The sequence below is a fragment of the Bos taurus genome, chromosome 6 (genome assembly GCF_002263795.3).
Source record: "Bos taurus isolate L1 Dominette 01449 registration number 42190680 breed Hereford chromosome 6, ARS-UCD2.0, whole genome shotgun sequence".
NCBI lineage: Eukaryota > Metazoa > Chordata > Mammalia > Artiodactyla > Bovidae > Bos > Bos taurus.
Window position 1 is genome coordinate 86,815,804 of NC_037333.1, and position 23,388 is coordinate 86,839,191.

Genomic DNA, 23,388 nt, shown 5'->3' on the forward strand with positions numbered 1-23,388 from the left:
AAACATCCTTTCCTGCCTCTGCATGCTAATAAGCCTAATACCAAGCTCTTAGCTTCAGGTTGGGGAAAAAAAAAAAAAAATCAGAGGGTTTGTCTCTAAGATAACAAATTTCCTGAGGAAAACTTCAAAACTTCTATTTAAAAAGATCTCCTTATCTGACATTAATGAGTACTTTCTTTACACACAGGCAAAGCCTGAGAGTCAACAAGACTCACCCACAGACATAAAGCCCTCTGTCAAATATTCTCTTTCTAAAATATGAAGATAAGTATAAATAATAAGAATTACAAAATATTTGAAGAAATCCTATAGGCATTACCAAGAAAGACTGAGATTAATAGAAACCACCAACCCTATGAAAACAAGTATTTCAAAGACTAGGAAATAACTTCAGAAAAATCCTAATTTGTTTTACATTTGAAAGAACACCTGTACAAAATTTGAACAGGATCATTTAAAACAGAACAATCAAGAAAGAAAACACTTGGAATTTAAAATTCCATTCCAAATCTAAAACAAAATAACAGTAGAAAGAAAAAGTTTATGAAATATCTCACAGTATATTAATAGAATCAAAAATAAAAATAGAGTCAGAGTATATAATTTCTCAGAAATGAAGGTTGTTACACATGTTCATATACATATCTGAACAACTCTGAACAAATAATTTAAATTATACATTGATAGCACTGTTGGATTTCAGATTACCAAGAATAAAGTTTCAGAACACAAAAAGAGAGTATCTTAAAATTTTTCTAGAAAAAGAGACCACATATAGAGACATAAAAACCAAGGTGAAGTCAATCTTTTCAACTGAAAAATTGAGAATTAGTCAAAGCTACGGTTTTTCCAGTAGTCATGTATAGATGTGAGAGTTGGCCCATGAAGAAAGCTGAGCACCGAAGAATTGATGCTTTTGAACTGTGTTGTTAGAAAAGACTCTTCAGAGTCCCTTGAACTGCAAGGAGATCGAACCAGTCAACCCTAAAGGAAATCAACCCTGAATATTCATTGGAAAGACTGGTGCTGAAGCTGAAGCTCCAATACTTCGGCCACCTGGTGCAAAGAGCTGACTCAGTGGAAAAGACCCTGATGCTGGGAAAGATTGAAGGCAGGAGAAGAAGGGGATGTCAGAGGATGAGATGGTTGGATGGCATCACCAACTCAATGGACATGAGTTTGAGCAAGCTCTGGGAGATGGTGAAGGACAGGAAAGCCTGGCGTGCTGCCGTCCATGGGGCTGCAAAGAATCCGACATGACTGAGGAACTGAAAAACAACAAAGACATTAGTGCAATGTCTTTTAAAAAACTCTGAAGGAAAATAATTTTAAACCTAGGATTTTTGACCCAACCAGCCTATCAATCAAGTGTAAGGCAGAATAGAATATTTAGAAACCAAATTCCAAACAGTTAATCTTCAGTTCAACTGCTTCTAGGAAATTACTTACAAAGGTACTTCGCTGTGAGGAATTTAACTCAGACAGTCAAGGTCACAGAAAGCAACTGATCCAACCTTATTGAATAGTCAAGTCACAGAGTAACAGATAAGGCAGGACAGAGGGCTTTGGGAGAGCACATAGAAAAAGTACTCCATGGAATGGTTAAAATGACTAGAATGTTGGAAAACTTGGGGCTTCCCTGGTGGCTCAGATGATAAAGAATCTGCCTGCCCTTAGGTCACCACAGAGCACTGACTAGAGTTCCCTTCACTATACAATATGCTCTCATTACTCCTGCAATGCAGGAGACCCAGGTTCAATCCCTGGGTCAGGAAGATCCCCTGGAGAAGGGAATGGCTACACGTCCTAGTATTCTTGCCTGGAGAATCCCATGGTCAGAGGAACCTGGTAGGCTACAGTTCATGAGTGTAAGATAAAGGCATTGGAAAAAAGGTACATTTACAAAATCCTGGGAAAAGAAACGTTGCATGAGAAAATCATGGTCCAAAAATTAAGAAAGCAGTCCAAATTGGAATAGAAGTTACCAGATATCAAGGAAGAGAATGCACAAGATTCTTAGAAGGAGTAAGAATCTGGAAGATATTAGGGATATGGTGAAGAAGGCATACATTTATCTTCCCAAATAAAAAATGGAGAACAGACTTGTAGACACATTGGGGGAAGAAGAAGGTGGGATGGATTGATAGAGTAGCACTGAAACATATACATTACCATATGCAAAACAAATAGTCAGTGGGAATTTGCTCTATGACTCAGGGAGCTCAAACCCAGTGTTCTGTGCTAACCTAGAGGGGTGGGATGGGGTGGGAGGTGGGAGGGAGGTTCAAGAGGGAGGGGACATATAAAGCAATTATCGTCCAATTAAAAGTAAATAAAATTTTTAAAAAGTAATTAGAAATGCTGTATGAGCAGTAAATACTCCAAATATGTACAAATTTTGAACTATTGATGGAATATAAGGAAAGAGAATTTACTTGAACTTGACATTCTCCTTTGAGTGGCTCAGGTGTAATTATATTGAATTTGGAATTATACCCCACTACTTGGTTCTACTAGAATATTAACAGAGCCATAATGCTAACATAGAATATTACCACAGTCAATATAAAGGAAACACTATTTATTGGTTTCAATATTCAGAACCAGCCCATAGAAATAGCATGGAGCATCAAAAAATGTGAGAGAACCACTGAGATCACCCCTGATAATATAAAAGGAAACTGAAGGAATGTTGGGAAGGAGTGAAGAAGAAAAGGTGGAGAGAAGTGTGGGAACACAGTATCAGTTAGCAGTATGTTTGGAAGAAATGGCAGCTTTTAACTGTGGCTTAAACAGTCTGGGATTAGGCAGCTTCTGGCTTTTGTTCAGTGTCCAGATGCTGTCAGGGCCGGCATCTCTGTGATTCTCTTGGTTGTTGCATTCATATTCACAAGAGAATTAATATACTTTTAGTCATCATACCAAAGCTAGAAAAATGGTATGTGCTCAGTCACTTCAGTCATGTCCAACTCTTATCGATGATCTTACTTGCAAAGCAGAAATAGAGACACAGACATAGAGAACAAATGGATGGATACCATGGTGGGAAGGGGGTGGGGTCAGATGAATTGGGACATTGAGATTGACATATATACACTACTATGTATAAAATAGGTAATGAGAGCCTACTGTATAGGGCAGGGAACTCTGTTCAGTGCTCTGTGGCGACCTAAATGGAAAGGAAATCCTAAAAAAGAGGGGATATATGTACAGGTATGGCTGATTCACTTTGCTGTACAGCAGAAACACACAGAAACCTGTGTGACAGCTCCAATTAAAAAAAAAAGAATTAAAATTGTTTCAGCAGAAATAAATGGAGAGTTTGGAAAAAAAAAAACAAAATGATAAAAGCAAGTAGATAAAGATGTCTCTCTTAGCTAGACTCTACCTTCATATTTGAGAAAGGCAGCTCTGCCCAGCAGACCCCCTGTGACTCTTTGGATATATCTGAACGACTCCCCACATTTAGATCAACCACCATCTAATGGGAATCTGATCAGTATCTTCTGGGGCCAGGTTGTGGTTGGGGTCTTTCTTTCCTGAGTTCAGAGTCTCTCAGTCTACCATCTGAACCGACTGGGGCTGGTGTCAAAGGGTGGGGAGAATGGATGCTGAAAGTTGCAGAAGCACAGTGATATGTTCAGTTTTGGAAACAAGCCATTCTCTAGTATGTGTAATGCTGTTGTTCTTTTACCCTGCTTGACCTTGAATGTCAGGCTGACCTGGTAAAAACTGAGCTTAGCCAGGATATTTCAAGCGCTGAGACTCAGTGAGAGAATTATCAAGGGGTTGCATCAGCTGAGCATTAGCCATGGTGGAGCTTCAATTATTGATTAGGTTTCTCAACTGGCAGACACAATTGCTAACTTTGGGCAGAACTACAAATAAGTATGAAGGGATTAGTAACTATATATAGGCTGTTTTTAAAGGATCAGCTTTTTGAAGGGTGAGACTGTGATTAGATGCTGTTATTAGAAAAGTGCTGAGTATGTTTTTGATGCCATGATACATATCCTCATACTAAAATATGCAATTTGATACAAAATGTATCTTTTTATATAATGCTTCTAGAATACTATGAAAGCTGACATCTTCATTATGAATACAAGTTAGATTTAACATTTCAAGATCTTAATTATTTATTATCTGAGGTGGGAAGCTTGAGTCTTCCATTCAGTTCAGTTCAGTGCAATCACTCAGTCATGTCCAACCTTTTGTGACCCCTGAGTCTTCCATTAAGAGGCTGCAAAATGATGATGTTGAGTTATTTATAAATCTTTGTGAAGGATAACAGTGGCAGGCTACTTCTTTTGAGTGCAATGGTTAAGAGATCAAATATATTTCAAAAACTTAAACAACTGAGTATGTGGGTAACTTAAATGGAACAAGTAGAGTACAGGGGTTATGCATCAAGGCTTTGAGGTCAGCTTTGAATTCCAGCCTTGCAAAATCTTCTGAATCTCAGTTTCCCCTCTGTACATAGAGGTAATAACAGTACAGTTATCTCTTAAGGTGGTTGGAATGAAAGAAAAGATGTGTAAGATATGTGAGGTATTTAGTACAGTACCTGTCAGAAATCATACCCCTTTGATTCATATTTTAGCAATTCAAAATCTATCATCATTTGAATAAAGCCTGAGATAAATTTTAGTTTGGCATGATTGCTAAAATGTAGATTCCAAGCAAATTCATACTTTTCTTAAGGCTTCCATGGAGAACTTCTAAACTATTTGAGAATTAACTGATTTCAAACAGATCAAGGGCTTCCCAGGTGGTACTAGTGGTAAAGAACCCACTTGCCAATGCAGGAGACATAAGAGATGTAGGTTCAATCCCTGCGTTCAGAAGATCCCCAGGAAGAGGGCATGGCAACCCACTCCAGTATTCTTGCCTGGAGAATCCCATGCTCTGAGGAGCCTGGCAGGCTATAGTCCATAGGGTCACAAAGAGTTGGACATGACTGAAGCAACTTAACACACACACACACACATACACACACAAACATATCAAAGCGCTTTCAGGCTGAGTATCCCTATAGGAACAATTAATAGACTAATTAAAATAACTTATTCCCTGACAACCTTCACTAGACAATTATTACTTAACAATCAAATATGTAGCCTCACTATGTGGTAGCAACGTTCCACATGCCTTACAAATATTGATTTGTCCTCATAACAACCCCATAAGAGAGGAGCTATTATTTTTCCCATGAAGAAACCAAGGGCTAGAGAAGTTAGGTGATTGCCCGTGGTCACTTCAGTGCTGTGGTGCACTTCCCAGCACGCCTTCCAGACTCAACCTCTCATTCAAGGTGAATTGGCTGATTGGCTGCTGACAGTTACAGATGGGTCCCTCCCCAGAAATTTCCTTTGGCCACAGGAATACTGGGGACCCCCAGGGTCATTTTTAGCCAAGAACAGTCGCAATCGTATTTAGTCTCGACTAATACTTTCAGAATAAGGCTTTTTATTTGATTGTAGCAGTTTCACGTGCCTATAACCTCATTTGCAATTCTTTTCAAGACATGCCTATTTCTCTAAACTTAATTAAGGTGATGAGCTAATCAAGTTTATTGGAAGTGGATAGACTGATGCTTTAATCTCTTATCCATGAGCTAGTTCATCCAACTGAAACAACTCCATCTTAATTCAAAAATTTTAACAAAGGACATTATGGTCATATTTGATTTGGTCTTTGGAATGAAGTGAATTTTATCTCAAATGTCCTCTCAATTTTACCTTTTGGGAAATAATGTTTAGGAAAGAGAAAACAAATGCATCTTTTAATTCTATTACCTCTTTGATTGCAAATTGACTTTTTTCTTAAACAAATTAATCTTTCTTGTATATATGAGAAGGAAGAAGTACTACCAACTTTATTTACCAACTGCAGAATTTTAAAGATCACTCAAAACATTAATTGTCTTCCAAGTTAATGCAAGCAAGTTTTACCAAATGTTTTGCCAATGCATAATATGTATTGTCATCTTTCCAGACTCCATTTACAAAATTTCCTCATCACATAGGCTGGCCTCTGAACTAAAGTCACTTAACAGGTTTTTATTAGAGTAGCACTGCATTTCTAGGCACCAAATAGATGGGGAAACAATGGAAACAGTGACAGACTTTATTTTCTTGGGTTCCAAAATCACTGTGGATGGTGACTGCAGCTGTAAAATTAAAAGAAGCTTGCTCCTTGGAAGAAAAACTATGACAAACCTGTACAGTGTATTAAAAAGCAGAGACATCAGTTTGCTGACAAAGGTCCGTATAGTCAAAGCTATGATTTTTCTGGTAGTCACGTACGAGAGTTGGACCATAAAGGAAGCTGAGCACTGAAGAATTGATGCTTTTGAACTGTGGTGCTGAAGAAGACTCTTGAGAGTCCCTTACACAGCAAGGAGAGCAAACCAATCAACCCTAAAGGAAATCAACCCTGAACATTCTTTGGAAGGACTGATGCTGAAGCTGAAGCTCCTATACTTTGGCCACCTGATGCAAAGAGCATTGGAAAAGACCCTGATGCTGGGAAAGATTGAAGGCAGGAGGAGAAGGGGATGACAGAGGATGAGATGTTTGAATAGCATCACCTATTCAGTGGACATGAGTTTGAACAAACTCTGGGAGAAAGTGAAGGACTGGGAAGCCTGGCATGCTCCAGTTCATGGTGTTGTAGAGAGTCAGACGTGACTGAGCAAGCAAGCAAGCAATTTCTATATAAATCAGCTTAAGGTAAATTATGCTAATAATCTTAACAGGTAGTGGGTTTTAACATCAAAGATTAATTTCTCAGGCTACCAATCAGTTTGGTCCTGCACCAGACTATCTTCATTCCAAAATGTAGATTGATGGAGCGGCCTCTGTTGAGACATGGCCAGTCATGGTAGAGGGACTGGAGAACACGGCACATGCAACAGCTCTCCGATCATACGCTCACAAGTGACCCACCTCTCTTCCAATCACTTTTCTTGACCAAAACTGGAGGTGGTAAACTATAATCCTTCTAAATGGAGGAAGGACACATAAAATCTAATACAACTCTAACCTTGTCAGCCCTGTAGTAGAAAGCTAAAGAGAGCCACATTTTATCCATCTTATGTACATCTGATGCACGGCTGCTTTGTTTTGGCTGATTAAGAGCATTAATATAATCCATGGGGTTGGAGGCTTGGTGTAGTTGATAAGGTGGTTCTTAGTGAAGGAAGATTGCTGGTAAAGGTACCACTTGCTTGTGAGATTTTGCTTGTTTCTATTGGAATATTTTTATCTAGCATGGTTTCTATTTTGCATGTAAGGTAACCTATATGTTAATTTATTTCATTATTTCCATAACATCTTTATGGAGTGAAAGCCTAAAATGAACTACATTTAATTATTAGCTCAACAAAGGAGGCAAGAATATACAATGGATTAAAGACAATCTCTTTAACAAGTGGTGCTGGGAAAACTGGTCAACCACTTGTAAAAGAATGAAACTCGAACACTTTCTAACACCATACACAAAAATAAACTCAAAATGGATTAAAGATCTAAACATAAGACCAGAAACTATAAAACTCCTAGAGGAGAACATAGGCAAAACACTCTCTGACATACATCACAGCAGGATCCTTTATGACCCACCTCCCAGAATATTGGAAATAAAAGCAAAAATAAACAAATGGGACCTAATTAAACTTAAAAGCTTCTGCACATCAAAGGAAACTATTAGCAAGGTGAAAAGGCAGCCTTCAGAATGGGAGAAAATAATAGCAAATGAAGCAACTGACAAACAACTAATCTCAAAAATATACAAGCAACTCCTACAGCTCAACTCCAGAAAAATAAATGACCCAATCAAAAAATGGGCCAAAGAACTAAATAGACATTTCTCCAAAGAAGACATACAGATGGCTAACAAACACATGAAAAGATGCTCAACATCACTCATTATCAGAGAAATGCAAATCAAAACCACTATGAGGTATCATTTCACACCAGTCAGAATGGCTGTGATCCAAAAGTCTACAAGCAATAAATGCTGGAGAGGGTGTGGAGAAAAGGGAACCCTCTTACACTGTTGGTGAGAATGCAAACTAGTACTGCCACTATGGAGAACAGTGTGGAGATTCCTTAAAAAACTGGAAATAGAACTGCTTTATGATCCAGCAATCCCACTGCTGGGCATACACACTGAGGAAACCAGAATTGAAAGAGACACGTGTACCCCAATGTTCATCGCAGCACTGTTTATAATAGCCAGGACATGGAAGCAACCTAGATGTCCATTAGCAGATGAATGGATAAGAAAGCAGTGGTACATATACACAATGGAGTATTACTCAGCCATTAAAAAGAATACATTTGAAGCAGTTCTAATGAGGTGGATGAAACTGGAGCCTATTATATAGACTGAAGTAAGCCAGAAGGAAAAACACCAATACAGTATACTAATGCATATATAGGAATTTAGAAAGATGGTAACAATAACCCTGTGTATGAGACAGCAAAAGAGACACTGATGTATAGATCAGTCTTATGGACTCTGTTGCAGAGGGAGAGGGTGGGAAGATTTGGGAGAATGGCATTGAAACATGTATAATATCATGTATGAAACAAGTTGCCAGTCCAGGTTCGATGCACGATACTGGATGCTTGGGGCTGGTGCACTGGGAGGACCCAGAAGGATGGTATGGGCAGGGAGGAGGGAGGAGGGTTCAGGATGGGGAATACATGTATACCTGTGGCGGATTCATTTTGATATTTGGCAAAACTAATACAATATTGTAAAGTTTAAAAATAAAATAAAATTAAAAAAAAAAAGAAAACTTAAAAAAAAAATTCCAAACAGCAAAAAAAAAATTATTAGCTCAATGAAAGTTTACATTTGTATACATATGTGTAACCACCACTTAGATCAAGATGTAGAATATTTCCAGCACTACAAAAGGTGCTCTTGTGAGTTTCTGTCAATGCTATCCAATCTTTAAGTAATCACTACTCTGACATCTCTTGCCTTTGATCATCTTAATTTTGTCTGTTCTTAATTTCATGTAAAGAAGATCATGTATACTCTTTTCTATTTAGTTTCCTTGGCTGTACATAATATCTGTGAAAACTATCCATGATGTAGTATATATCATTAATTTGCTTTTTTTAGTGTTGTATAGTTTTCTATGATATGAATACATATGTGTATGCATATTTATGTATCATGCTTCCATTGATGGGGCTTGCTTTTTATTGTATTAATAGTGTCTTTGAATAGTGAAAGCTTTCAAATTTGAGGCTGACATATTGATTTTTTTCTTTTAGATATTTTGGAGATTTTTTGTGTTGCATGTAAGAAATCTTTAGCAAATCTAAGATATTTGAGCTTTTAGAAGTTTTATAATTTTAGCTCTTACCTTTAGCTCTGTGGTCTATTTGTAGTATATAATATGAGGTAACAGTCAAAGTTCATTTTTTTGCGTGTGGGTATACAATTATTCCAGCACTGTTTGTCAAAAGACTGTTCTTCCCTCATGGATTGCTTTGTATCTGCTAAAAATCAATTCACAGTATGTGTGGGTGTATTTCCAGACTCTATATTCTGTTCCATTGATCTATTTGCCTGTCTTGACACAAATAGTATACTGTCTTGTTTACTGTAGCTTTATAATAAGTCTTAGAGTCAGGTAAAGTCCTACAACTCTCTTCTTCTCTTTAAACATGGTTTGAGCTATTCTTAATCCTTTGATTTCATATATATTTTAGAATAAGCATGTCAACTTCTTTAAAAAAAATTTTTTTTGTTGAGTTAAAAAATAAAAAAAACTACAGCTATGCTGAATCTACAGATCTAGCAGGAATCTTACTCCTAGTTTTATATCCAAGAGGAATTTACATTCATTTGTACCAGGACACATGCACAGGAATGTCCATATCCGTATTATTTATAATAATCCTCAAATTAATATTGTAATAATCCCAAACAAAACAAGTACCTATCAGTGTTAAAACATCTAAATATATTCTCTGTAAGTACCACACACCAATGAATTCTGCCACTGGAACTCCTAGATAAATTCATTCTAAACAGAAAAGTGAATGAACAAATAATAATTATATTTATCACTGCATTAGTTAAGGTGTCTCAATATCCCAGAGAGATAGGGCCACTTGGATGTGGAGAGAGAAAAACAGAGAGGGAGAGAGAGACATTGATTATATGGAATTGGCTCATGTGATTATGGAGGCTGACAAGTCCTGAGATGGGCAGAGTGAGTTGGCTGGCAACCAGAAGAAGGTAGTTCATGGTGTAGCTCCAAACAAGTTCAAAGGTCTGAGGACCAGAGAGCTGATGGTACAGTTCAAGCCTGAATGCAGGAAGGTTCAAGACTCAGGAAGAGTCAGAGTTTCAGTTTGAGTTCAAAGTCAGGAACAACAACAATATCTCAGCTGAAAGGCAGTCTGGAAGGAGGAATTCTTTCGCTCAGCAGGGTCAGCTTTTTGGTTCTCTTCGGGCTTCAACGGATTGGATAAGGCCCATCACATTAGAGGTGGCACTCAGCTTTATTTAGACTACTAATTCAAATGTCAGTCTCATCCAAAAACACTCCAAATGGACGCTCCTTTAGGCGGGAGTTGCTTCGCCCCTTGGCGGGCCAGTGTGGTAGTGCCCCGTGACCTCACAGAGGCCTGTGGCTGAGGCCTTGCTTAGGCTTTGCCTCCCCCTCCCTGCTGAGGTCGGCGACAGGAAGGACGAACCTCCCTCCCTCCAGGCCCTGGACACAAGGTGATTTCAGAGGGCAAGCTGCGAGCAGGAGAGGCTGAGCAAGCTGCTCTAAAGTCTTCCCTTGTGGCTCAGATGGTAAAGACTCTGCCTGTAACTCAGGAGACCTGCATTGGATCCCTGGGTCGGGAAGATCTCCTGGAGAAGGAAATAGCCACCTGCTCCAGTATTCTTGTCTGAAGAATCCCCGTGGACCAAGGAGACTGGCAGGCTATAGTCCACAGGGTCCAGAAGAGTTGGACACGACTGAGTGACTAACACTTTCACTTTAAATAATCTTAGATTTACAGATCCGTTATTGTAACATTTTACATGACCATGGTACATTTATCAAAACTGACACCACCCTTATGGCAGAAAGTGAAGAAGAACTAAAGAGCCTCGTGATAAAAGTGAAAGAGGAGAGTGAAAAAGTTGGCTTAAAGCTCAACATTCAGAAAACTAAGATCATGGCATCCGGTCCCATCACTTAATGGCAAATAGATGGGAAAACAGTGGAAACAGTGGCAGATTTTATTTTGGGGGTCTCCAAAATCATTGTTGATGGTGACTGCAGCAATGAAATTAAAGATGCTTGCTTCTTTGAAGAAAAGCTACAACCAACCTAGACAGCATATTAAAAAGCAGAGGCATTACTTTGCCAACAAAGGTCCATCTAGTCAAGGCTATGGTTTTTCCAATAGTCACGTATGGATGTGATAGTTGTACTATAAAGAAAGCTGAGCACAGAAGAATTGATGCTTTTGAACTGTGGTGTTGGAGAAGACTCTTGAGAGTCTCTTGGACTTCAAAGAGATCCAACCAGTCCATCCTAAAGGAGATCAGTCCTGAATGTTCGTTGGAAGAACTGATGTTAAACTGAAACTCCAATGCTTTGGCCACCTGATGTGAAGAACAGACTCATTGGAAAAGACCCTGATGCTGGGAAAGATTGAAGGTGGGAGGAGAAGGGGACAACACAGGATGAGATGGTTGCATGGCATCACCAACTCAATGGGGATGAGTTTGAGTAAACTCCAGGAGTTGGTGAGGGACAGGGAGGCCTGGTGTGCTGCAGTCCATGGGGTTGCAAAGAGTTGGACACGACTGAGCGACTGAACTGAACAAAACTGAAGAATTTAACATTGATACAATACTACTACATAAACAACAGACATTATTAATATTCCACCAATCTTTCCACCAATGTCCTTTTCTATTCCAGGATCCAGTTCAGGACCCAACATTGCATTTTGTTGTCATGCCTCCTTAGTCTGTTCCAATCTGCAGAAGTTCATCAGTGTTTCTGTACTTTTCACGACTCTGAAAACTTAAAAAAGAAAGGGTCAGGTGTTTTGTAAAATATATTCCAATTTGGGTTTGTCTGATGTTTTCTTGTGATTAAGTTGGAATTATGAGTTTGGGGGAAGAATACCAGAGAAGTAAAGTGTCCCCATTGCATCAAATCAGGAATGGATTTTAACAACATGACAGAGCACCAAGAACCAGAATCTGTTCATTATTTTGCAAAATGCCTCCAGGAGGCATGTAAGGATTTAATAAATATGTATGTTCCAGCCAAATTGGTTATGGAGTTGAGCACAGCTGTCTCAAAGTAAGAAGTAAAGGGAAGAAAAGTCACCAGTTACTACTTCCTTAAAAAGCAAGTTTCCACTGGAATATTCCTTTCTGTTTACTGTTTGCTCTAAAGCATACTATCTTTCTTTGGAAGTAAAATACAGCCCAAGAACACTGTTTCAAATCATAGGGAACTAGGGCAACTCTGATGGAAAGCAAAAGCTTAATTCACCTTGTTTTAGTGGCATTTTCCTTGATAGTAAATGAGGCACCCTAAAAACAATACCACTCCTAATTATTAAAGGAATTATACCTTTACAAGTAAAGGCCAGAGAAGCAGGAAATATTTGCCATTGGTAGCCTCTTGGTGTGGTTGTTTTTCTTTTATCTTTGCCCGTTTCTTTTCCATTAAAGGATCAGAAAATTACCATGACTTTATTCCCATAGGCTGAAAATTAGCCTGCTAAGCTTGAGCCCAAATCAGATTCTGATGACTAAGAATTAATCTCTTTTGGCGGAAGCATGTCTAACGGAAATCAGTACAGCTTTCCTCGGTCACAGCAGAGCAGTCACTGCTGTCGCCTGTGATTGATAGGCAGTGGCCACATGTGGAAATCATTCGGGTTTGAATCTCTTTGTTCTCTGGCCAATATTGATCAATTTTTGTTTTTCTAGAGAACATCTGTTCACATGCGCAGTGTTCACAAATGAAAATCCTTCATTCTGAAGGTTAAACAGAAGTGTTTTAAGAGAGTATATAAATTTCTTTAGCATAACTACCTATAGCACTGATATCCGAATCCTTACTTTGTGATTCTGACTGATTCCAATTTTTTTTCAGATTAAAAAAAATTATTGAAGTATAATTGCTCTATACAGTTGTATTAGTTTCTGCTCTACACCAAAGTGGATTGGCTATATGTATACATATATCCCCTCTTTTTGGATTATCTTGCCATTTAAGTCACCACACTAACTTCAATTATTTTGAGAGATGGGGAAAAGTTATTATTTTTAAATTCCAAGTTTAAAATCTTTCAATTTAGTTACATTTTAATATATCACAGGAAAATTGCAAATGATAAAACAGTATGAGAAAGAACTGGAACTCTAAAGAAGCTACACTGAGGGAATTTATTTATTTACAATGTATTCAGCCTTTATGTATCAAATGCCTATTACAAGGTATCATGGTACATGCTTAATACATAAGATTGAATAAAGTAGCTACTGTCCTTACCCTCAGTCTGAAGGGAAATAAATTAAAAGGATGTCCATGTTAGATTCACAGTTGCTTTCACAACATTTATCCACTACTTAGTGATGCTTTTTGGCTTCAATCAGAAACTCACTTTTAAATATGATTCAAGGGTGAACAGATACCTTAGAGTTGGTCAAAAAAGATATTTATCTATGTGGTAGGATGTGAGCGTTCTGCTGCTTTAAAGTATCTCTTCAATCCAGGTGTGTCCCCATCTAACTTTCCAGGGTTAGTAATCCTCTTTAAAACTCGAATAGTGCTGGGATTTATAAACTGCTTCTGTGAATAGTATCTCCTTCTACTCTCCTGCATACACGTACTTCTCAGATGTGCTAGCCTCACAGTTCTCCAAGCAGTGCCTTAGAGTCGTTCTTTCTGCCTCCGAATCCTTCCCTTCTACTATCCTTTCAACAAAGACCCCCATCAAATGCTACCTCCTCCTTTACGAAACTTTTCCTGGTGTCATTCTTGATATTACTTTTATTTTTTGTATCATTTATTTGATACTGAATATGTTTTGCCTTGCATCATAGCAATCAGGCCATAAATATATAAGATTTTTCTCTGTAATTGTGTCTATGGGTCACCAGCACAAGGATTTTTCATTTATGAACATGGCTGCATAAATCACCATTTTCCCCCCACTCAAGAGGACTGCTCTCGAGCGCTCTTTGCCTCCCCTGGTCAGCCAGTCCCTACTTGCCCTTCCCCTGGCTAGTGATTGTTCTAATCCTTAGGCCAGAACAGTTCCACCTGCTAATTAATTAAAGGTAAACAGTTGCCCTCTTGATGGTCGTTAGCCTGAGGGGCTGTAAGAGACGTGCCCCAGCCACTGGTTTCCCTGGTAACTGATGAGCCAAGCTGACATCAATTGCCCCGCTAAATGGCGCCTCCTCCCCCAAGGAGCAAAGACGGCTGCCACGGTTGCTTGCTATACACGATGGAGGGTGCTGCTCTAGGAACTTTTGCTTCAGACTTGTAAGATCCCCTTTCCAACAACCATTGATATCTCTGTCTCTATTTCCGGGCTCATTCTTTGGTCTTGGGGCTGGGTAACTACAAGGCTTACAGGTCTGTGGGGGTGCAGCCCAACAATTGGTGAGTTAGCCAATATGCCAAGGAAGCTCCTAAGAGCATTGAGATGTTGGGAAATAAGAACAAGAAACAGAGTTGACTGTCCTTTAGCATGTGGGACATGAAAATCTCAGTCTCTTTCCAGTTGAAAAGTAGCAGCCTGGCACTCATGACTCATTTGACTGCATGGAGAAGGCTGGTGAAAGTAGACAAAATACAAGGATATGGATTATCTATTGAGTATTTTGGTGTTATCTGGCTAAGAAAAACAGCTTCCCCAGTGGAAAAGCAGTAAGAAAATCTGCCTGCAATGCAGGGGTTCAATCCTTGGGTCAAGAAGATCCCCTAGAGAAGGAAATGGGTACTCACTTCAGTATTCTTGCCTGGAAAACTTCATGGACAGAGGAGCCTAATGGGCTACAGTCCATGAGGTTGCAAAGTATACAATGTGACAGCACTTTGAACAACGCAGCAGAGCACGAACACAGACTCACCACCCCTGAATAATGACAGACATGGACTTTAGGGATATTAACTAAGTGACAGTTTGTGAATTAGACATGGCCAGTTACCTGGAAGGGTATTTCTGGGACCTGTGGCAATGGCAAAATAGTAAGAGTACTCTTGGGGCTTCTGGTCCTAGCTATAGAAGGGGATAGTGCAATGATATAGGGTGATGGGACAGCTATGTACAGTCTACAATGCATTATGACAGGTGTAAGATATTACAAAAGGCTTACCTGAGTTGCTGCACAATGCAAAAAACACTACCTGAGGACTAGAACAGCTGTGGATGACACAGGGACCCCCATGGACATTGCTAGTGACCAAGGAACCCACTTTACCAGCCATGAAGTTCAGGAATGAGCCAATAAAAATCATGTACACTGGCATTTCCACCTGCCCTGCAGCTCTACTGTTGCTGGGCTAATTGAAAGGAAGAATGGACTACTTAACAATTGATACTGGAAAGTCACTCTCTCAACATATGGTCCCAAAGGCTAACTCAAGCCCTAAGAACTGAACAATTGTCCCAGTACCTATGCTATGTTAAGCCAGAGGCAACTAACTAGTCAACACCATCAACTGTTAATCACCGGAATCACTGCCAACTATCAGGGCAGTCTTTTGCCCTATAACATGATCCCTAGAGGAACATGTTATAAAATGGCCCTGGAACTGGCAGGGAAGTCCTCAGTATAATTAGAGACTCAAGTGGGGCCAGGAAGAAGACAGGTGAAGTCTAAGACTACTAAGGCAATTAATCTGGGCCCCCATTGGAGAAAGGCACGGTTACGTTAACCCCATGGTCTGCTATACTGTCTGTCCAGAATATAGCATAGCTCTGGGGACTGAGGGTGGACAGGCAATATGATATGGCAGGCCAGGGCAAAAACCACGGGCAGGGGTGGTATTATCTCAGAATGCTGTTACTGCTCGTAATTTGCATAATGACCTTCCCTGGTTGTGCCTGTTAAACGTTTTGTACCAGTTAGAGTGGAGGGATCTTTGTGGACTGGCAACAATGGTGGTATCTCACTGAGAAATTCGTCTGATTGCTGGGTCTATGGTGCTATGCCACTGTCATCATCCTCTGGAGTTCCATGAAAAATTGACCTGATAAATGCCTGGCTCCCAAGATTGCCCACCTCTTGGACTCGTGATGTTCTTTAGCTGCTGGTGTCTGTATTGCATTTGTGGTATTTGGTTGCAGTGAATCTCTGAATACCTGAATGCAGGGATATCACCTAAGAGGGCTGGTCCAAGATTGTAAAGGTCATGCAGGGCACGTAGGGGTGGAGCGTGTGGTCAGGCCACTCAAGATGGCTGTGCTTGTGCTCTCTGTACATCCCCTGCTCGCCAGTCCCTGCTACACCTACACCTTACCACATGAATGTACTTCCCCCTGCTCCAATTAGTGATTGTTCTAATCATTTGGCCAGAACCTGCTAGTTGATTGAAGGAAAATATCTGCAGCCATGATGGTTGTTAAACAGGGCAGAGGGAGGCGGTGGGACTGTGAGGGAGGAGCCCTAGAGCTGGTTTCCCTGGTAACTGATGAGCCAACCTGACATCAATTCCCCCTATAAATGATGGCCTTCTTCCCCAGTAATGCAGATGGCTGTAATGTCCTGCCAGCTGTCTGCCATACACAATGAAATGTTGCTCCAGGACCTTTTGCTCAGATGTGTGCAATCACATGTCCAATAAACCTCCATTTCTGTCCATGTTTCCAGGCTCCTGAATTTCAAGATCGGGCAACTACAAGGCTTACAGGCCAAGAGCCTCCTACAAATTACTGAAGAATAAGGATCAAAACCTCTGGGTGGGGGGAACCTCTGAAAATACCATTTATGGTGAAAATAGACAAGCATGATCTTCAGTTATATAAAAGGGTTTCAATAGGCTTTTAGGACTGAGTAGTCATCCCTTTGAAAAGAGGTGTAGATCAGAAACAATTGAGAAAAATATTAACAGTGGGAGGGCCAGTGGCAGCCGCTCATAAGGAAGGTCATCCTGGGCTTACATTTTTGGTGGCCACAGAGGTGGGCGTTGTGTGACCTACATTGATAGAATTACCTTGGAGCTGGTTTGGTTCCAAGAAGCAGAGGATACTGCATTTACAGAGGAATCACACAGACAAGCCATATTTGCTGGAAGCAGTTTGTTTCTGTAGCTGAAAAATGGGAGAGACTTTTAATATAACAACAAGATGTATCCTGGGCTTGGAGACCACTGAAAACAGCTGGTCTTGCAAAATCCAAGGCATTCATGACAAGTAATAAAAAGGAACTGGTAAAATTTAGATGCTAAGAAATGCTAATAAAGGAAAGTAGAGAAACTAGTAGTAAATTCTTATTAACAGAACACTAACCATAAAAAATGTTATGTTGCAGATGAAAATATTAATGTTTTACTTTAGTGGGAAACCACAAATAAAAAAATGGAAAAGCTCAGAGAAAAAGTGCTGATGAAAAATCAAAAGATATCCAGGTTCAATGCACCATACTGGATGCTTGGGGCTAGTGCACTGGGACGACCCAAAGGGATGGTATGCGGAGGGAGGAGGGAGGAGGGTTCAGGATGGGGAACATATGTATACCTGTGGTGGATTCATTTTGATATTTGGCAAAACTAATACAATTATGTAAAGTTTAAAAATAAAATAAAATTTAAAAAAAAAAGAAAAATCAAAAGATATAATGTGAACTGAAAAAAAGAACAACTTTTATAGAAATTAAAATACATTTAAGAACCCAAGGCAGGATGGACACTGCAGAAAACAATGAAAATAGAGAAAAATGCAAAGTGAAATAAAAGGAAGTTGGGAACAAATCACAGGTGAATGGAGAAAAAAACTATGGACAGTGGTGGCTCAACAGTGCAGGAGACACAGGTTTGATCCCTGGGTCGGGAATATCCCCTGCAGGAGGAAAAGGCAACCCACTCCAGTATTCTTGCCTGGAGAGTCCCATGGACAGAGGAGCCTGGTGGGCTACAGTCCATGGGGTCACAAAGAGCTGGACACAACTGAGCACCCATGGAGGAGAAATAGAAGTCCAAGGTATATACCATTGAAAAGCCCCTCCCAAATAAAATAAAAATGATGGACTGGAACAATATTCACAAATGTAACCAGGAAAACTTCCTTGAGCGAAAACCTGAATCTATATATTGGAAGAATACATCTTGAACCATGGAAATTGACTCAAAATAGCCACTGCTGTAATATATAGCTAGTAAAGTTGACTTCAAAGGAAAGTCCTTTGATTATTTTCCCTTTATCCTTTGGGAAACATGCCAAAAATAATCTGTTATTCAGATGCTATTCTCTTGTGTATTGCTGGTGGGGAGTATGCCACATTTTCTAGGTTCTTTTTGCCAGATGTTTCGGTTAGAGTCTGCCAGTGGGAGCCAGTTGTGAGATTAGGAGGCTGGAAGCAAGTAGAAGAAGCACCAGTTCTGCCAGGGACCCAGGGCTTCAGCAGCAACAACAGTGAGTGCTGGCTCCTGGGTGTCCAGTCAGTGCAGAGCAGCAGTTCCAGCAGTTTTCACAAGGATACTTTTGTGGGTTCCTACAGATTGTTGCTTCTACCTACAGTTCCTGATCTCTGGATATCATCATCTAATTCCTTTTCCTCTTACAGTTCTGCCAATACTTTTGCAAGTGTTGCTTGAAACATCTAAAGGATTTTCTGTTTTTCTAATTGGACTCTGACAGAAATAGCCTGGCAGGAAAACAAACAAACAAAGCATTAAATCACTCAGAAGAATCACTAGAAAACTAATATAAGGCTGATCTCAAACTTTGTCATAGTAACATTAAATACCAGAAAACAGAGGAGAATACGTGTAAGAATCAAGGAAATGCAAGAATAAACAAAAACAAGACTACCTCAAACTCAAAAGCTTTTTGTACAGTGAAGGAAACTGTCAACAACATGAATAGGCCATTACTGAATGGGAGAAGATATTTCCAAACAATATATTTGTTAAGGGGTTAATATCTAAAATAAATGAAATCATAAAACCGAACATCATAAAAACCCAAACAACCCAATTTAAAAAATGAGCACAGACTCTGAATAGACATTTTCCAAAGGAGTCATGCAGATGGTCAACATTGCTAATCATCAGGAAAATGCAAGTCAAAACAATAAGTTATCACCTCAGACGTGTCAGAATGGCTATTAATAAAAAGACAACAAACAGCAAGTGTGGGCAAGGGTATGGAGAAAAGGGAACTCTTGTGCACTGGTGGTGGTAATGTAAACTGGGGCAGCCACTATGGAAAACAGTATTGAGATTCCTTAAAAAATTAAGTTACCATATGGAATCATGAATTCCACTTCTGGGTGTTTATCAGGGAAAAAACCCCTCTAATTTGAAAAGATATATACATCTATGTACATTGAAGGATTATTTATAATAGTCAAGAAGTGGAAGCAATCTAAGTGCCTATCAATAGATGAATGGCTAAAGAAGATGTGGTACGTGTGTGTGTATATATGAGCAACTAAGCACACACATATACGTACACATGCATATATATCTATGTGTATGTATCCGCACACTTAGTTGTGCTTAGTTGCTTATAGTGTTTAGTTGCTTAGTTGTGCCCGACTTTCTGAGCCTCATAAACTGTAGCCCGCCAGGCTCCTCTGCCCATAGGATTTCCCAGGCTGGAATACTGGAGTGCAGTGCCATTCCCTTCTCCAGGGCCTCTTACCCATCCAGGCATAGAACATGCATTTCTTCAGTCTCCTGCATTGGCAGGCAGGTTCTTTACCACCAGGATTTACTCTCTGAATTTGTATGATGTGCTACAGCATTAATTATATTTTTCATGTTGTACATTACATCCTTAGCACTTACTTATAACTGAAAGTCTGTATCTTCTGACTGCCTTCATCTGATGCCATTTTCCCTACACCCCCCTGTCCGGTCACTGTAAATCTGATTTCTTCTATAACTTTGTTGTTTCTGAAGTATAATTGACCTAAAACATTAGGTTCAATTCAGTTCAGTTGCTCAGTTGTGTCCGACTCTTTGTGACCCCATGAATCGCAGCGTGCCAGGCCTCCCTGTCCATCACCAACTCCCAGAGTTTACTCAAACTCATGTCCATCAAGTCAGTGATGCCATCCAGCCATCTCATCCTCTGTCATCCCTTTCTCCTCCTGCCCCCAATCCCTCCCAACATTAGGGTCTTTTCCAATGAGTCAACTCTTCGCATGAGGTGGCCAAAGTATTGGAGTTTCAGCTTCAGCATCAGTCCTTCCAATGAACACCCAGGACTGATATCCTTTAGGATGGACTGGTTCAGTTCAGTTCAGTTGCTCAGTCATGTCCGACTCTTTGCAACCCCATGAACCGCAGCACGCCAGGCCTCCCTGTCCATCACCATTTCCCGGAGTTCACTCAGACTCACGTCCATCGAGTCAGTGATGCCATCCAGCCATCTCATCCTCTGTCATCCCCTTCTCCTCCTGCCCCCAATCCCTCCCAGCATCAGGGTCTTTTCCAATGAGTCAACTCTTCACATGAGGTGGCCAAAGTACTGGAGTTTCAGCTTTAGCATCATTCCTTCCAAAGAAATCCCAGGGCTGATCTCCTTCAGAATGGACTGGTTGGATCCCCTTGCAGTCCAAGGGACTCTCAAAAGTCTGCCACAACACCACAGTTCAAAAGTATCAATTCTTCAGTGCTCAGCTTTCTTCACAGTCCAACTCTCACATCCATACATGACCACAGGAAAAACCATAGCCTTGACTAGACAGACCTTTGTTGGCAAAGTAATGTCTCTGCTTTTAAATATGCTATCTTGGTTGGTCATAACTTTTCTTCCAAGGAGTAAACGTCTTTTAATTTCATGGCTGCAGTCACCATCCGCAGTGATTTTGGAGCCCAAAAAGATAAAGTCTGATACTGTTTCCACTGTTTCCCCATCTATTTCCCATGAAGTGATGGGACCGGATGCCATGATCTTTGTTTTCTGAATGTTGAGCTTTAAGCCAACTTTTTTCACTCTCCATTTTCACTTTCATCAAGAGGCTTTTGGTTCCTTTTCACTTTCTGCCATAAGGGTGGTGTCATCTGCATATCTGAGGTTATTGATATTTCTCCCAGCAATCTTGATTCCAGCTTGTGCTTCTTCCAGCCCAGTGTTTCTCATGATGTACTCTGTATATAAGTTAAATAAGCAGGGTGACAATATACAGCCTTGACATACTCCTTTTCCTATTTGGAACCAGTCTGTTTCTGTTCCTATCTGGAACCATGTCCAGTTCTAACTGTTGCTTCCTGACCTGCATATAGGTTTCTCAAGAGGCAGGTCAGGTGGTCTGGTGTTCCCATCTCTTCCTGTTAATGCAGTGATTTGTTATTTCCATATATTTCAAACTAATCACCACCATGATTCATTTTTTTTTAACTGGAAGTTTGTACCTCTTTATCTCCATCACATATTTCTTTCCTTCCCAACACTCTGCCCTCTGGCAACCACCTGTTTGTCCTTTGTATCTATGACTGTTTTGCTGTTCCACATAAAGTAAAATCATACAGTATTTGTCTTCTCTGACTGGTTTCACTTAGCATGATACCCTCTATGTTTATCCATGTTGTTGAAAATGGCAAAATTTCATTCTTTTTTTTGGCTGAGTAGTATTCCATTGTATACATATGTGTGTATACGTATACATGCATACAGAAAACAAATACTGTAGACCTTTCTGCCAGTGAGCGGTTGGCTGCCTTATGAGGGAAGCAGATCTGATCTGAATGTGGGAAGAGCTACTACCTGAGCTCTAAGTAAAGACAATACCACTTCATGTAGCTTGGAGGAATTTAGGAAAGCATCCCATTTTTTGATTATTCCAAAAAGCAAACACAAGTTCCAGATTTCTTAGTCCACAAATCTGCCAGTGTGCACGGGCATCTAAATATAGATCTTGAAATTTTCTGAGCCTGTTGGCTCATGACCAGAGGTTTCTTTCCTCTTTGCTCACCTTCCCAAACACCTCCTACAATACCCCTTACCCACAACTGCTCACCTCTCCAACCTCCTAACTATCATACTTTTTCTTTGATTTGTTAGAATTCTAAGTTGAATTCTAGTCCTACTGAGTAGAATTCTGATAGCCTAACTCCTTCCAATCTATGTTCAGGGACCCTACTGATCAGTTACCTTTGTTTTACTTGCAATTTCTCTTAAAGTTTCCTTCTGTAATTTCAAGATTCTGAGGTGATTTGAACTGGCCAGTGTCTTGGCTTCCTGTGTATTCCTTGCCTTAAATGAGGGTACTGTGTTTGCTTTTTTCAGCAACTTGAGAACCGATATCTTTGTGATGTTGATTCTGCTACGAGAAATGTGGCATCATTTCCCAGTTCTTCATCCCTACCCATTGTTTCTGAATTCCAGGGTTTCCTTCCAAGAAACAATGATCATGTGGCAAGACAATGAGGGTACACGCATGACTTGTTATTCAGATGTCCTCCTGTTGGAGTCAACTTGAGAAGCAGCAAGTGGCAGAGCTCAGAGGCTCTGGGTTGCCACTCGTCACTGCACAGGCTCTAGGTAACTCTTCTATTTGTCATATCCTTTCACTTCCTGATAATCACTCTTGTTCTGTTTGGCAAACCACCCCCCTAAATCCTTCCCAGACATTTCAAGATTGTGGTGATAAACATCTTTAACTCTGCCCCCTAGCCACTGTTGACTTCACTTGCATGTGGTTTTCTCATGAGGAAACCGTTGCCACAAGGAGTGCAAGGCTGGAATGACAGGGAGTTGAATTTGTGCGGTAGAGCTTTGATGAACTCAATTTGCTCTTTTCTGGGCTACTCTAACTACTGTGATTAAAGAATACAAATGATTCTGCCTGTTTTCTCTCCTTGTTTTCTCTGTCTCTTCAAGTTCTGTCTGTACTGGCTGACGTTGATATAATACATTTCTACTTCTTCTGGAGCATAGATTCCTCCCCGACATCTCCTTCCCACAAAATTGCCAGGATTGATGATTCACCTAGTCCTCACTCTCTGTTGTTACCTCAAAGTGTAATAGAATTAAGACTCCAAATAAATGCTATGTTTTTATATAGCTGAACACCAGTATATATCCATCATTTCAAAAGTTGTTCCCTTAAAATTTTTTAAATAGCTAAACTTAGAACATATTCAGATGGCTTGCCTCTTCTGAAAGGTGCATTATAGTAGGAAAAAAAAAAAAAAAACTGGGCAAG